The 16715-nt window shown below is 37.4% G+C and overlaps 1 protein-coding gene across 1 annotated transcript in view; it reads right to left on the bottom strand.

The window, feature by feature from the left end:
- The window catches only part of LOC113059873 (ETS translocation variant 3-like protein), a 52405-nt gene that overhangs the window by 17628 nt on the left and 18062 nt on the right, over positions 1–16715 (bottom strand). Inside the window, exon 4 of the mRNA XM_026228526.1 lies at positions 11038–11191. The gene's annotated coding sequence lies outside the window, so the exon portion shown is untranslated. The remainder of the gene's footprint in view (positions 1–11037; positions 11192–16715) is intronic.

The following is a 16715-nucleotide window of genomic DNA, read 5'->3' as shown; positions in this document are numbered from 1 at the left end:
TGCATACCACGCCCACATTACTATTGTTTTTATTATTATTTTATGCTGTTGTTGATGTTGCATAATAATAATAACGATAATTGTCGTTGTTTACAAAACGATGTATATCACAGTTGGGTCAGAGTGATATTTCTGATAACCTTCCGAGAATCTTCTTTAAATAAACAGCATTAAAATCACGATGTAACTGAAATGCATTTCTTTAGTAATTTCTATGAAGAGAAGCTTCATGTTATAGAAGACGCGTGGCTGTGCGTGTGTCACGTGACGCGAGCTGAGGTTTTCCAAAACTAGAAGTAAATTGTCACAGGAGCTGTCAGGTCCAAAGGGGCTGAAAAAACCCTTCAAAACAGAGCGAAAATAGGCTACTGCTGAAGATAAAAAGTTGCAAGTCATCTATGGAGGTATTAGTGCGCATTAAATAAATATGACTGTTGGTAAGTTTCAGAAATGTTGATGTTAATTTATACAGAGATAAATAAAAGTGCCCCATGCGATATGTATGATTACAAGGGGAAGGGGCCCGACAAGTACCATTGCCAAAATATGAACTGAAGTCTGAACTCGCCTTTTGAAGAAGAAGAGGACACGCGTAACACACTTGCTTTATTTCTTAGAGAACTCTTGTAGGGTCACACATTTTCTAATAGCATTATTAAGAATATTTAGATCATAAAAAGACTGAAAATAATTTAGTAAATTATAGCCTAAATATGTATGCTATGCAAATGTCTATTATGTGTCATGCAGAAACTTCAGGTGTTTTTTTTTTCGGATAATATTTTGCGTATAGCCTAATGACTTTGCATTAATCAAAATGTATACTAATATAGTTTCTGGTTTGACAGTTTTTTTCTTTTCTCTCTTATAAACTGATGAAGAAACGAAAAATATTGTGCTTGGTGTACCGAACCTTAATAAAAATAATAAGACAAATACTTGTGAACCCTTGATATTATAATGGAAAGGTAAATTTTCCAGCGCTGATGAATTATAATAGAAAATTATAAATAAGATAATTCTAAACTGTTCTCAATATTCTGTGTGAAGTCATGTGTTTTCCTGAAAAAGTTGTAAATGAGGGTCTATTCATAGAAAGAAATTAAATTGCCATTATTTACTCACCCTCATAAAACCGTCATGGTTCTTTATTCTGTTAAACATACAAGGGGTTAGTTATGGCAGAATGGCCAAGCTGCTCTGTCAAAAATTTCAAGCAAGATTTTCAGTAAATATAAACTTAAAATGCATTTAAAGTTTTTTTGTGCAAAATTAAATGAAAAAAAAAAAATCACATATAGTGTACAATGGCTTTGCAAGGATCATTATGTATTAACATGCGCACTGTGTGAAACTGATCATAATCCATTAAAGTTGCAGGTAAAGGGTTGTTCACATATTGAGCATTTCACAGCAACAAATCAACCAGAGATCATTCATTTTCACTAAGAGCTGGCAATTTGTGTCATGTGAGCAAGTAACACCACTGACAATGCAAAATACGTGTGTCAAGAAAATGTGCTAGATAGTTCACTAGCTCTAAGGCTCTCTACAATCTACTTAGAATTATGATTCTTTCAGGAAACACAGCCGGGGGCAGTTAATGAACATCACAACTTAAGTGATGCCGTTGACGTCAAACAAATCCACATGTCCTGAAAACAACTTCCAAAATGTTACCTTTTATCAGGTCTTACCAAAAATAAAAATATGTGCTCTTGTAATCTCATACTTCTGGTTAAGACTCTTTGGTCTAAAAATTGGAGTAGAAATATAGGCTTGAGCATCACAAAACTTGGTCTCCCAAATGGAGCAGTGACTGTTCTCATACTGATGACAAAACAAAGGAGGCAAAGGAAATAAACCTCAATAATCACCAACTGCTAACCCCTTAACAAGGCTCCAGGATCAAGAACGTGCTCCCAAAATGACTTTCAACCCCACAGCATTTTTCTTTACCATCTAAATCTTCATCTGTGCCATTGGCATTTTCAGACTCTTTGGAACACTGGAGAGTTGTCTGAATTCTAATCCTCAGATGTTTTATTTGTGTCCCTATAAACAAGTTCATCACCATAGCAGCACTGAGGATCGAGGACTGCAATGCTCTTGAAAATTGTAGCAGAACTGTAGACTAAGATAGTTACTGCAGCATTTATATCCTCACTGTTTAAGGGAAAAAAAGAAAGCTTGGAAACAAACCAAAGTTGTAGGTGTAGTTTAACCATAGGGTCACATAAAAAAAGGAAAAAGTACGACGACTCATCAACATAATATGGAGAGAATGATTCAAAATGAGCACAAAATAAAAACTAAACTAAAATTATTCAAATAATGTTTTCGTGCATTGTTTTGGTTGAACAAATTGAAATGAATAGTGATTTTAAGTTGCTTTTGAGCATGTTGAATGGGAATATGGATATTTTACATTATAATACAGCAAATTATTATGGCAATAACCACAATGCAGGAACTTATCCTATTTACTTTCAGGAACAACAGGAGCCTTGTTCCGCTCTTCCCCCCCACAAAATAACAGAATTAGACTGGGTTTATACAACACTGTACAACCTAACAAATGTCCTAACTATAGTTGAATTTACTTCATGTAAAATAATTTATTCTATTTAATTGTAAAATCTATTGATCAGTACTATCTGTGGACTATGCCTTGTTACAACCAAGATCTTCATTGATTTCTGAGTACCGTTTTGTCCAGCTAGTTTCAAGTTCCCTGCACGCTTTACTACAAACTCGAATAGTAAATGTTGAAATAAAGTGTTATTTTATGTGTTTTTGCCCAAGATTTTAGAGTGTATCTGAGTTTTTGGCAGGTTACCATTTTCTAAAGAGTGATTGGAATACACACCCAGTATGGCTTAAAATGAATTAATTGTTGGAACAAATTTGTTTTTTTACTTTAGTTTTTTTGAAGGCAATCGGTTTATATGCTTTTTTTTTTTTAAGTGAGTTAAACTAATTCGCTTTTACAGTGAAGCTTTGAGCACAATGCTGGGACCAAAAATAGTACAGGACCCCATTTTAAAAAAGATCTTTGTGTTCTACAGCAGAAAGAATTCACGCTGGTTTGGAATGACACTAGGGTGAGTAAATGATGACAGAGTTTTCATTTTTAGGTGCACTATCCTTCTAAGCTAAAATCCTTTCATGAATAAGAGAAATTGCTTAAAATATGGAGCAACCCACAAACTCTTACTACCCTTTGTCTTCAGTCAAACTTGGGACCTTATTTCCACCCTTGTATGCCCCCTCTCCTCTCCCTCTTCCAAACAGCCCACCTCTGCGCGTGTCAAATCGAATCTCCACCTCAGCGACTACTGCACCCGCCGTGTCCATGTATAATACGTCATACACACAGGGAGTGTGTGATGACGGATTACTGAATTAGACGAATAATGACACCTGACACTTCTGTTACTGCTCCCTGAGCTGCCACAGCCAGCGCCGCAGCACCGATAAATAAAGACCAGAGATGAGGAAATACAGAGAGAGATGAAGTGTGGGGTGGGGTGGGGGGGGTGACTGGAGGAGTGTAGGACTATATACAAAGAGAGATGGAAGGGAAACTGAAAACAAAGAGAAAATGAAACTTGACAAGTCAGCTAGATGGATGTACGAGGGAATTTTGTTTTGCAATCTGCTTTGTTTCACAATACCTCTGTTTTCAAAATCAATAAATACTTGAAAGGAGTGTCATGATTCTGCCCTCGTGTCCTTGATTTTTCCTAGTCTTGAGGCAGGATCATGACAGACCCATGTTTTGTGTACAAGCGCATGGCCTTGTCTTTGGGCCATGTGCTTGTGTTGTCTCGTTCCCTTGCCCCGCCCCCCTTGTTAACCTAGTCGTGTCTTGATTGTCCTATCTGTAACACCTGTCGCGTCTTGATTAGTACCCCTATTTAGATCTCCTAGTGTGCTCTGTCTTGCGTCGGTTCATTGTACCTGTGATTGTTCCACTCTGTGATTGTTCCTTAAGAAGTGTTTGTATTACCATGAGTGTTTGTTTATAGTTAGTATTTAGAGTCCTTGTTTATCTTGTCAGTCCAGTCCTGTTTTAGTTATTTAGTCTTTACCTTGCTCCGTGTTTTCCCCCTCGTGGGTTTTTGTTTCCCCTTTTTGTAATAAACCCTTTGTTTGAGAATCCCTGTCTGCACCTGAGTTCCTCCCTTACCAAGATCCTGACAAGGAGAGGCTGTGTATTGGCTAGACTTAGGTGTCGGTAGTGTCCACACAACTTGAGTTGCATGTGATGGTAGTGTGTGGCCTGACCTATAGTAAGGTCACCGAGATCTTGGCCTGAAGTTGTGTAGATATGTACAAAAATATGTGCAGAAAATAGTTCACCAAAAATGAAAATATAATTTTTCAAGATAAAAGGATATTTTGAAAAATGTTTCAGCTGTTTGGTCCTTATAATAAAAATGCAAAACAGCACTACATTTTTGTTTTGCAGCATTAGGTAAGTCATAAAGATTTGGATCAACACTGTAAACAATGACAGGATTTTCTGGGTGAACATTCACTTTTATGCTATATGAGAACGATAGAGAGAAAGAGATGTTCTATGCTACAGTAATCCTTGGATTGGCCTACAACAAAATTACACCATGATACAAACACTTTTAACAATCCAAATAACTGTCATAAAATGTTGTGTATGCAAAACACAACAGAAGTTTTGAGCCAACATGAAACCCACATAACCTCTATGAGAATCTGTGTGAGAGAGAGCCAGAAACAGAGAGAGTAGGGAGCCAGAAAGAAATATTGACAAAGCCTAGATATACACATAAGTCACTGAGTGTGACCTGCCTGGCTCTTGTATTTTATGGCTATGCTCTGTGCTGGCGGAACAAGATGACAGCTGAGTTCCTTCAACGGAAAATATGGTGCCTCTCTTGTTTTCTCCGTCTCCCTCCATCGTTCTCTGTCTATCACTCTTTATATTACTCTTGTCACCTCACAATTTTGTTCTCTTCCCCTCCTCCCTGTTTTTTTTTTTTTTTTTTTTTTTTATGGTTGCCCTCTGTTCTCTTGCCATTCATGTTTCTTTTTGCTACTTATCTTTGTTGTTCTTTTTGATGCTTATTGTTCTTTTTGTTTGTTTCAATGTCTCTGTCTTTTGCTTGTGGCCCTTTTCTCTACAGGTTCCTAAGCGTTGCTTTTGTCTTGTTCATTTCTTCCCATCACTGGGCATTTATTTGATATTAAATGTATGCTACAGTTCAAAAGTTTGAGGTCAGTAAGACTTTTTAACCTTTTTGAAACATGTCATATTTTCACCAAGGCTGCATTTATTTGATCAAAAAATACAGTAAGAACTGTAATATTGTGAAATATTCTTCAGTCTTCAGTGTCACATGATCCTTGCTGCTTTACTGCTCATAAAACATTTCTTATTATTTTCAATGTGCTATTCTTTGATGAATAGAAGAAAGTTAAAAGTTTCACTTTCATCTGCCATCTTGTAACTTGTAGGCTACAGAATGGGAGGTGGAACATGTAGGTTCACATCCCTTCCTTCCTGTCTCACATTTGATATGAAATAATAACAACAAAATATGAAAATAGACCAATATAATACACTTCGAATGCATACTAAATACATATAAAAGCTAAGAGTCAACTTGTACCTTTACCCTCATTTCTTTTGCTTGCTCCTCACCACTTCTCTCTCACTTTCTCTACATTCTAGCCACCCCTCCCGCCTTCTTCCGCAGCCCGAGCACAGAGCCCCAAGTGTCGGAATCAATTAAGAGTGAGCGCCGTCGCGCCCGTTCCTTCACGGAGGTAAATATTAAACTGCAAGGAACGGCGGACAGAGAGGGAGAAAGAGAGAGACAGAGGAGGGAGCTGAGAGCGAGCCCTCCGTCCCTAATCCACCGCATCGATCAGCCGGGGATGAGGGTAATATATTATTTTGACAAGATACGATCCTCCGACGCGCACCGCTATCCCCGGCGATCGATTTCTTTTTCTCTCTCTCCCTTTTTTTCTTTTTCTTTTTTCCCTTCGGCAGTGGGGACACTGCGTGCGCGCCTCTGTTTTGTTGTTAGTCGCTGTGTGTGCAAGTGTGACTGAGCGAAGCAGTGTGAAGCCTGCAATAGTCGAGGAAACGCCTGGAGAAAACTTCTCATCTGAGCGTCACGACAAAACGATGGCAGACGTGAAGTCTTAATAATGTCGTTATGGCGTCGTCTAAGGAACATAAATTTCATAGTGATCACCCAGTTTTCTGGTCGTCGAACGACAAATCAGCTCATAAAAAGGCAGAGGAAAGTCATTCACTTGTGCTAGAAATAAAATAGTATTGAATGACAAGACTTCACAAATATATAAAAGCTTTTCCACCTGAGATTTCCATTTTTGGAGGGGCCGAGCCAACTGGGTGATGCTGACCAATTGTAAAGTTAAGTGTCTCTGGCCCCTCCGGTTCTCTGTACTCTTTTGCCTTCCCTCCATATCGCTTTGTAAACTGTGTCTAAATGCTAAATTCCCAGATCATTTTTTTTTTCATTCAACCTCTCCCCCCATCCCTTTGTGCCCGCTGCCCCCTGCCTCCGCCTTCGAAATGGATTGAAGTTCACTGTGTCTTTGCACTGTCTGTGGTGTGCTTGTGTGTTCATGTGTGAAAAAGCACACCGAGACTTATAAATCTATGTAGGTAGGTAAATATAGAAACATCTTTCAATCAGCTTGTTTTATAATTTTCAACCACTGCGCAGCAGGCTGCTCTGCCTACCGGAGTATTTGAGCACTAGTCTCAGTCTTTCGTTCACTCTCTCCCTTTTTTATTGTGCCATTTTCTGCCACTTGGGCTGCTGTGAGGGAGGCAGTAATGCAGTCAGTGTCCCTCTGCAGCCCCCTGCTGTGTGTGCAAGTGACTTGGCCTGTGAGAAGAGGGGGGAGACGCGGGGTCAAGGTGAGCTCTAATACACTATTGATCCGCCCCAATTGAAAACCTGATGGAAATTTTACCCCCCCCACACACCCTCCCCTTTTCTCCTTCCCATCTGTGTATCTCTGTCTTTCCCTTGTCTTTCTTTTTTTCTCTGTCCCTAGTGAACAACTTCTTCTGTGCTTCCTCCCTTTTTGCAAATTAGATCCTACCCAGAGGCTGTCTTTGTGGCATCTCTTTCTCTCATGTTGTCCCCCTTATCCTTCTTTGTCCCGTTTTATATCTTTACAATATGGAGACATCTAACCCATTTTCTTGCTTCTTCTCATTTGGAAAGAGACTGCCACAAAGATACTCTTTTCCCTCTAAATTGGTCTTTTTGAGGTACTGCATATGTAGATTGGGTCTTTGAATATATTTAAACATGAGTGAGTAAATAAGAGACAAGATAAGACATACACACAGACACACCATGAGTAGTGTGGCAGTATGGTCACCAGTGCAGTGTATTAAATGTCATTGTGGGTTTGGCCTCAGGGCTGCACAACGATCCCTCAGCAGGAAGAGCCAGTCGATAGCACTCCATCCTGGTCAACAATGAGCAACACTCCACAAAATCTATGTCAACACTTTTGTATTTTCACTTCGGGTAAAGTGGAAAATGAGACGGACTTCATCCATCATGTTTTAAAGATCTCTCTCCGTTTCTCTGTCTCTTTCTGTTTAATGTTACGATGATGCAACCAATAATGCATACGTCAAGGTTGGGGAACATCCATGTGAATTTGACAGAATTCAAGAAATTTAACAGGCAATGCATTCTGGGAACTGAAGCGTTCTTCCACCCTGGTTAATTTAATTAAATATAATGAAAATATAATACAAAAACAGTTGTTATTTTAAAGATTTATCTATCTATCTGTCTGTCTATCGGGCTTATAAATCTTCAAACAACAAAGGGTTAAGGTTAACCCTAACCTAACCCTAACCCTAACATGTAACCCTAACCCTAACTTTTTCAAAACGTTCTAATAAGCTATTGTTAACATTTAAAGTTTGCCTTCATAAACCTTACTTTTAAAAAGAAGTAAAAGTTAAAAGGAGTTTTGTTAAGTTTCAGTTCATTTCTTTACATAGAATGGGAATCAATCCTGTTTGCAAACTCAAATTCAGCAGCTGGTTTAGAATTGAAAATGCATTCTCAGTTAATTTCAGAATGGTGTATAATTCTGTCATCCTATAAATCCTGCAAACATAAGGCTTGAAACACACTGGATTTCTTAATGCTTTGTTCCCCTACAATGATTGGTCAATTTTAATGAGTATGCCTGAAGATTTTGTTTACAAAAAAGAAAGATCTCAGTAAAACAGAATGAGTGGGAAAACACAAACACTCTTCATTCAGCATCATTTTGCTTTGACCTTTCCCTGCTTGTATAGCTGTTAATTACTTTGTAGAACAAACTGTGTGATAAAACTGTCTCTCTGTGTGCACGCAAGAGCTTCCAGGTGTGATTTATGTTCTGTTGTGTATCTGTCAGGTGGTAGTGCTATCTGTATCACAATCTCCCTGTGGACGCAGAAACATTACACATTTGGTGAGACCCTGTGTCGACCTGTAGCCTGTGATACACATCTGGAACATCACTGACCATGATACACACAAAGAATGAGGAATGAGACGCTGCTGGACAGAAAGACTGAAGCATGAGGGATAATAATCAAGATTATTCTCTGTCTTATTCCTACTGATGTAGGTTTTATGTGCTAAAGAGCCAAATAAACCCAAAATAATCACATTTTATCTTTCTCTTTTTATCTCACCTTCTCTTTTTCTTTCTCTCTCTCTCTCAGAGAGTCTTAGCTTAATTGCTTTTAAACCGGATTAATGACTGACCAGGGACATGTTGCCTTAATCTCCACTCTTGTAAAGCTGCTTTACATCTTGGCTGTGCCTTCTCCCTTTCCTCTCCTCATCCATCCTCTAAAACCACTTACTCTTCATCTCCCTCTCCCGCAGTTTCACTCGGTCACCATCAGTCTCCCTGTCCGTCTATTGCTCTGTCTTTCCCAAGCACTGTTCCCGTTTCTTCTGCACATTATAACTCAATTCCGTTATGCCATTTGTCTCTCGGTCTCTCTTCTGCTCTTCGCTGATGTACTCTTATCTTTTACTTTCATCTCTAGCTCTGTCTGACTTATGAGTTCACTTACTCATAAGTGCACACACACTCAAACCCCTCTGTTGTGTGTGTGTGTGTGTGTATGCTGTAGTGGTGATGCATGGCCAGTCGTGGAGTCTTGTATTAGCAGATGTCGATGGGAGCTTGTCATTGCCTCCTAAGTGTTTTGGCAATACTAGGGATCTCCTGTCATGCCAGTGCAACTAATCTCTGTCGAATTAGATTGAGCTGGTATTGAGACGGTGAGAGAAGACAAGAGTAAGAGGATGTGTACTTGACTAAGCACCTTTCATGGTCAATAAGTGTTAGAGTGTGTGTTTCCTACAGTCCTTAATATCAAAAATAATAATTAAATATATAAAGAAAAAGTATTATATGCAAATATAGGTAAGATTCTTTTGTGTATGTATGATGATAGTCAGTGGGGTCCAAAACAACATTAAGCCCCTGTGACTTTTATTATATATATATAAAAAAAAAAAAATCCACAACATCTTCTTTTGTATTTCACGGAACAACTAAATTCATGTGGTAAATCACTTTAGGAATTTAGGGGATGGTTTGGGATCTCTTTCTCTCTCCACACTTTTTTGTCTGTTCCAAAAGCCTAATAATATGTCTAACCTCTGAACTCTTTTATTTAACCTACACTCTCTCTTCTATTCCCTTCTCTCCAACTTTCTCTCAAGCCTGTCTCTTTCTCTCCCACGGACATTTCTATCTCCTTTTCTCCCCTTGCAGTTGCCGTCAGGATTAAACAGTTATCTCAGAGGCCCTCTATAACCCCTAAATACTGCGGATGATAAGACTCACTTGGATTTGTCAAATTGGGCACCATCGATTACCTGACCTTTCCTCACTCTCAGGCTCCCAGGCACTCTCTACACTGCCGACAAGCCAGATAGAGAGATAGATGGATATATATTGGTGTTATTATTGTGTACAAGTTTGTAGCTACCAGGGGTGCATGGGAGGAGGACGAGATAGGAAGAAAGAACACAATGGGAAGGATCAGGGACAGAGCAGGATGTGGGAGAAGAGAGAAATGCCTTTGCTTTTCAAAGTGTTGGAAAAAACTAAAGAGTTGTATAAAAACACAAAAATGTAAAATAAAAGTTTAGCCATCTAAACTCTGTATATCTTTTTTGGACGAACTGTAAATATATATATATATATATATATATATATATATATATATATATTATATAGTTTGCTTCATACACTGTAAAAAATAATCAGTAAAATATACGGTAAAAAACCAGCAGCTGTAAACAATATGATAACACTGTTTTAGATTTATTAAACAGTGAAATATCTCATTAAACTGAAATATGCAATATATATTAATATAGCAACATTATATGTAACATACAACCCTAATAAACATAACAAATAAGAAAAAAATAAGAAACATAGTTATTAACATAGTTATCACAGTCATTTTTTACAGTGTATAGTAACATCAACTGATTTTTCTCAATTTGAAAGATATTACTGATTATCAACCTGATTACATGAAAAGTATTTTCTCAGGTTAGGTCAGGTAACATAATAATAATATGGTAACAGCCACATGCTTGTATCTGAATTAACTGTTAATTCATTCTTCTTTACAATTTGTTAATGTCCCGATGCATAAAAAAGATAAAAATTCAACACAACAATATCATCATTTAACTAGTGAGATACACATTTGAAACTTTTTTTTTTTCACTGCAGGGGACTGTGTATTTCAGTGCTTACAAATGGAAAAACAGATGCTGCGAATTAAGCTGTATTCTTGCCAACCTGTTGTGAACAAACGATGCGATTTCTCACTATAGTGCATCGCCCGAGCAGCATTTATGAAGCAAAATAGATGCGTGATGTAAAAAGATGCGGGTGTTTCCTGCTGTAACAGCAGACCCGAATGTCTTTGTGTGGAGCTGAACTTACCAGCACTCCCAAGTGGCCTCGCCTCAGACGGAAACCAAGGGCCGGAGCCGGCACCGTGGCTGCTGGCTGTAGGATGGACCGAGAATCTCTGGGCTTTATCTGATCCAACTCGGTGAGCAATGACTGTGCTGTTCCGTGCAGTATAATCGATGCGCTGAAACGGTAAAAACAAAATGTATAACTTTTTTTTTTTTTTTTTAACTAGGCCTATCTTTTATTGTTAATTATTATTCTTTAACAAATAGCTTCCTGCAGGTGACTGCAATTTTAAAAGCAAGAATTACATGTTAAACAGTGTAACCTCATAACATCAATCACTTATAATAGTGTAGCCTGTGTGACAGCAAAGAGTTGTAAAGCTTTTCCCCTCCAACAATTTCTTACGATATGCAAGATTTCTTTGGGTATTTATAACAATATAATTTACTTAAATCATTTCTTTTTACGCCATAAAATCAGATTCTCTGACATCATGTTCGGAATATGTCATGTAGACATACAGCAGAGTAAAACTTTAAATATGAATACAAAAATAAATAAATGCATGAACTACTTAAAATGCTTTTTCGAGGTATTTTAATTTAGCCTAACTAATTATACTATGCAATAATTTTACAAAGCGACATCGCCCTATAGATGCAGTAGCCTAACCGTGTTGAGCTAAAAGAGCTCTAAAAGAGCAAAAAAGACAAAAATAGACAAGAATAAAAAAAAAAATCGGATTCGCTTTACATAAAAAAAAAAACCTTTGCTCTAACTCAATACTGAGTTTTAATAAGATAATCATTTGGAACAACAGAGCTCATAATTCTAAATAAAAAAAGCAATCTTAAGACTTTCATAAATGAAATCAGAAGAAAACATACAAAATGCAGGGCTATAAAATGTGTTGGATAAGAAAAGTGTTTTTATCCAAACTAAATAGACTTTGTAAATTGTCAGCCGTGACTCAAAATGTAAAAAAAAGACATGATAGATTGTGACGCTAAATAACAGTTTTCGATATGTTTGCAGAATGCAAAATACTTTAAAATAAAATAACTTAATTGTATAAAAATTATCATTTATTTTTAGAATTATTGGTGATATTAGGAATTATTATTATTATTTAATTAGGTCTATATTATTATTATTATTATTATTATTATTATTATTATTATTATTATTATGCCTATTAACACAGCCATGTCAGTCACATTAATACATTTACATATGATCATTACCAGCTACAGTATAGCCTAACGAAGCATCGTGACTCCAAACAAAGTTTGACCAGGTGAGCAGTTTGGTATCGCGGACCAAGCGAAGGCAGTGTTGGGGTAGAGGGAGGGGGAGGGACTAAGTGATGTGGAGAGGAGAGATATCCCCAAATGCTATTTAATGTCGGAAATATTTCCAACAAATATTGACAGAGAGATAGACACAGGAGGGAGCCGCAGAGGAACGGCGCAGGCGGCCATGTGATTGCATTAATGGATGTTCTGGATATTGTCCAAATTCGTGGACTGACATCCTGCGGTTAATTACTTTGATTGAAATCAAATAATGTGAAAACACGTAAAGAATGCAGTGAACTCAGAAGATGCAATAGGCCCTACATGTTAAAGGACTGAGAGTACGGACTCAAAATTACAATTCGGTACATTTACATCAAATGATAAACAAAATCACTACTGTGGAAAACCCCCGTAATTCTCAAACGGTTCTTTTTTTTCACAATTATTTTGTGGAATTATTATTATTATTGCTTTATTATTATTATATAATAATTATTAATATTAATAGTAGGCTATACTAGTCTGAAAAATAGCTATGATTATTACTTGTACGAATACTTCAGTAGTTAACAAAAAATGCACACATAACACTCTGCCTCAGCCGGCAGATGCTTAGGCTACTTCAAGTTATTATTTTAAATTTCAAATTGAACATATTAAACAAATTCCAAAAATCATCCACTAACCGTTTCACACTGAAAAAGTATGCAACATAGGCTGTTATTAGCTACCCACGAAAGCATAGTTTTATTAAACTGTATTTAATATTTGTATATAAAACCATATGTTTACAATTACTATAAGAGCAGCAAAATAATATAGTTTCATTTTCGTTTGTATTGAAAAAAATCGAATTAAGCTAATTGATTTATAAAATCTGAATTCTCTGAAACATCAAGTGGATTAGCGTTATTACAGTGTAATATCTAGCATACAAGTCACATTCGTTTTACACAGAATATTTAGTTCAGTGTTGAAACTCTACAGCTTCAGAACTTTATGAGATTAATAGAGTCAGGGCTGTAAAGTAAACGAAAAGAGAAAAAACTAAAGCCAAGCAACTTAGCAGTTTTCAGAACTCGCGGGTTTTTATAGTGAATAATTCAACAAATCCAAAAAGAATCTTTAAATGTATATATAGGCAAATGAAAAAAAAAACACTTATCAGAAACATTGTGTATAACAATTGATAAGATGCATAGCCTACTATGTGCTAACGTGGATATGCATCAGACATCGGCTGGGAAAAACATTTTGATGCAACTTTTTTAAACAAACTAACCGAATTATGTATTAAATACAGGCTCAGCCTGGTCGAACTCTTGAAGATGTTACGAAAACATATTGGGCAGGGTGCTTTAAAGTTTTCCGTCAATACCAGTTTTAATATGAGGTTATGAATTTTTTGCGCAGTGTGCAAACAAAAGTTTTCAAGTTCCAGATTTCTGGCCACAATGCTATAGGCTATATTACATTGACTAAAACTACAAGGATATCCCCAATTGAGCGCCTAACCTTTTATTTAAAAAATAAAAAATCTAGCCTATTCTAGCCCATTCTTGAATAAAAATGTATTGTAGTAAATTTTCCAAACTTTCCAAATTTCCTTGCAAATAACCAAAACCTGTACTAACTAAGCAACGAAAAAAATGTGTCCAAGTAAATATGAGTAGGCTAAGTCAATTTGTTTCTCTCGCTCGCATTTGACCAGTGGCCAACATGACAAGGATGAATGAATGGAGCAGCACACGTTATGCACTTGTGAGAGTAAATTGAGCTTGGTCATTTGCTAGCTCGAAGGGATACACACACACACACACGCACACACACGGCGCTTAGTCCACATTAAACGTCTCTAGTTGCCGTGAGAGTGACTGTTTAATTGACTGATTTATAGTGTGGCTTGTATGTGAGGGCTCCACGAACAGCGTTAACAAATAGAGACACTTAACTGCTAATCCGACGTGGCACGGACCTCACGGCTCGCGAGGATGTTTGCTAGTGTGCACGCGGACGTCAGCGCTATTCAAATTTACACAAAAGTCAAAGGATCTTTTAGTGTACAATTTCCTCATAACACCTCATTTAAATATGCGAAAAAACAGCTAAATGAACACAAACTATCAATAAAAGTTTTGAACTTAAGTTTAAATATGTTAAATAACTGGCTAATAATAATAATAATAATAATTAAATAGGCTATGCTACAACCAAAACGCATCCATAAAATATGAGTATTGTCAAAAGCGACAAAAAGTTACCAAATATTACCACTTTGTAAAAATCTTGTCATCGTCAACGTCTTTATAACACAAAGCGCACGACATACCTCAGCCTTTCCTGATCTTGCTCTCCAAGCGTCCAAAGGAGAAACTATCAAACCCGTGTGCGCCTTCACTTTCCTGGTGTGTGTGATCCGGGGCGCTCGGAGCCGGGAACCGTGGAAGCACCTCTACACTAATAACCACGACCGAGGGAACTGAACGAGAGAGAAGGAGGGGGCGCTGAGGAGGTGTGTATCTCTCGGTAAGTAGTTAATTAGTAAATCCCCATTCGCTGTGCCTCGGGTCGGTTTGTTTTCCCCGGTCGACAAGCCGAGAGGAAAGAGAATTTGAAGTAGGATTCGACCCGTTTCCGTTCCTCTGTCTCGTATATGAAGTGTGTGTGTGTGTGTGTGTGTTGTCTTCCCTCCTCCCTCCCTTCTTCTCTCCTTCTCATTCTTTTCGACAGAAAACCCCCTTTACTGTCGTCCTAACCTTCTCGCATACACAATGCCTCTCTCGCGATTCTCCAGCTATACGGTCTATTTTGCCTTTGGACTTGATGTCCACTGTCCACGCTACTTTCATCTCAACACTGCAACATATTTCATGACTAGGCCTATCTGGATTTTCATCTCCTCAAATCGGTTTCGCCAATAAAGCTTTTCCACCGACCTTAACACCTTTGCCTGGTGATGCATGAAATGAAAAAGCATGCTAAAAGTTTAGGGTCATTTCAAGACTTAATCTTAATCAACGGTCATATGATTAAGTTGTCAAACTGTTGAAAACCTGGAATACTGGAAACCTTATACAAATATAGAGTTGATCTCTCTATAGCATTTACCCTGATTGAACAGAAGTAACATCACTTCAAGTCTTCACGGTCTTTTCCAAGCCATTGACTGCACCTAACAAACTTAAATGACTTAATTGATCCGCTATAGCTAATAATCCACGAGGTAAACCTATGGAACCCACTGGGGTGTGGAAGAAGGCATATGATGAGTCCAGGATCGGATGCATAAAAAGAAAGAAACGAGAAAGATGGGTTGAGTAGCGTAAGGATACAAAGGTTCTGCCAATTATACAGTCTCATACATAATTAACCTGATTTACAGTACCTTACAATACCGTCATGTACCTCTTTAACGCCCTCTAGTGAACACTGACTAGACTAGAGAGGGTCACAAATCCATTCTCATGTGAATCAGGGTTACAAACTCAGAAAGAAATGACTGCTTATTAAATTTCTGAAAAGGTTAATAAATGAATAATATCATGTAAAATAAGTAAAGAACATATGTATTATTATATATCTTATAATACATTTATTTGATGTATTATGAAGAATATAAAAAAGTATAATTATAATTGTTTCCTCACTCTGGCTCCCTCTGCTTTTGAACACACACACTGACATATATACCCAAATACACATATGGATCATATATCACTAGCAATGCTAAGGTCATGGGTTTGATTCCCAGGTATCACACACGCTGGTTAAAATACACATGGAATGAACTATAAGTCACATCTTCCAAATGTTCAGTGAGAAGATGCAAACATTACCCCAGACAGATGTAATAGACTCTAATGTTCTGTGTATTACAAGCCTCTCTGATGGCATTATGAATGCAAGGTGTGTGCTTTGCTGTAATGTCAGTGACTGTGGTGACAACTGATGGTGCATCTATTAGCTGGGAGGGGGAAGTCTGACCTATCCCATTATCAGTGATTGAGGTTATTCGTATAGGTAGAGCTGAGATTTTTAAAGCTCACTTTGCACTGTATGGATTTACTGTCTACTTCCTTACTGTATGGTTTATTACTTTACAATGTGGATCCGATTCACAACCAAATCATGTTGGCAAAGGACATATTGTGCTGCAGTTTAGGTCTTTGTGGATTTTCAGATATTACATCTAAGCCTGAATAAAAACAATTTGGTTTTGAATGCACATTTAAGTAAACATAAATGAATACTTATTATTTTATTTCCCATTTTGATCACTGACATCAGACTCACCCTCCAAAAAGAAAAAAGAAACCACTTATTTGCAGTAGGTTTGCGTTCACTGAAATAGTGGAACCAGAGAAAAAGGAGGAGAATGAGAAAAGAGAGAGGCCTCTGTAC

Source organism: Carassius auratus, chromosome 41 (assembly GCF_003368295.1).
Source record: "Carassius auratus strain Wakin chromosome 41, ASM336829v1, whole genome shotgun sequence".
NCBI lineage: Eukaryota > Metazoa > Chordata > Actinopteri > Cypriniformes > Cyprinidae > Carassius > Carassius auratus.
Note: the sequence above shows the minus strand (reverse complement) of the source record. Positions and strands in the feature narration are given on the sequence as shown.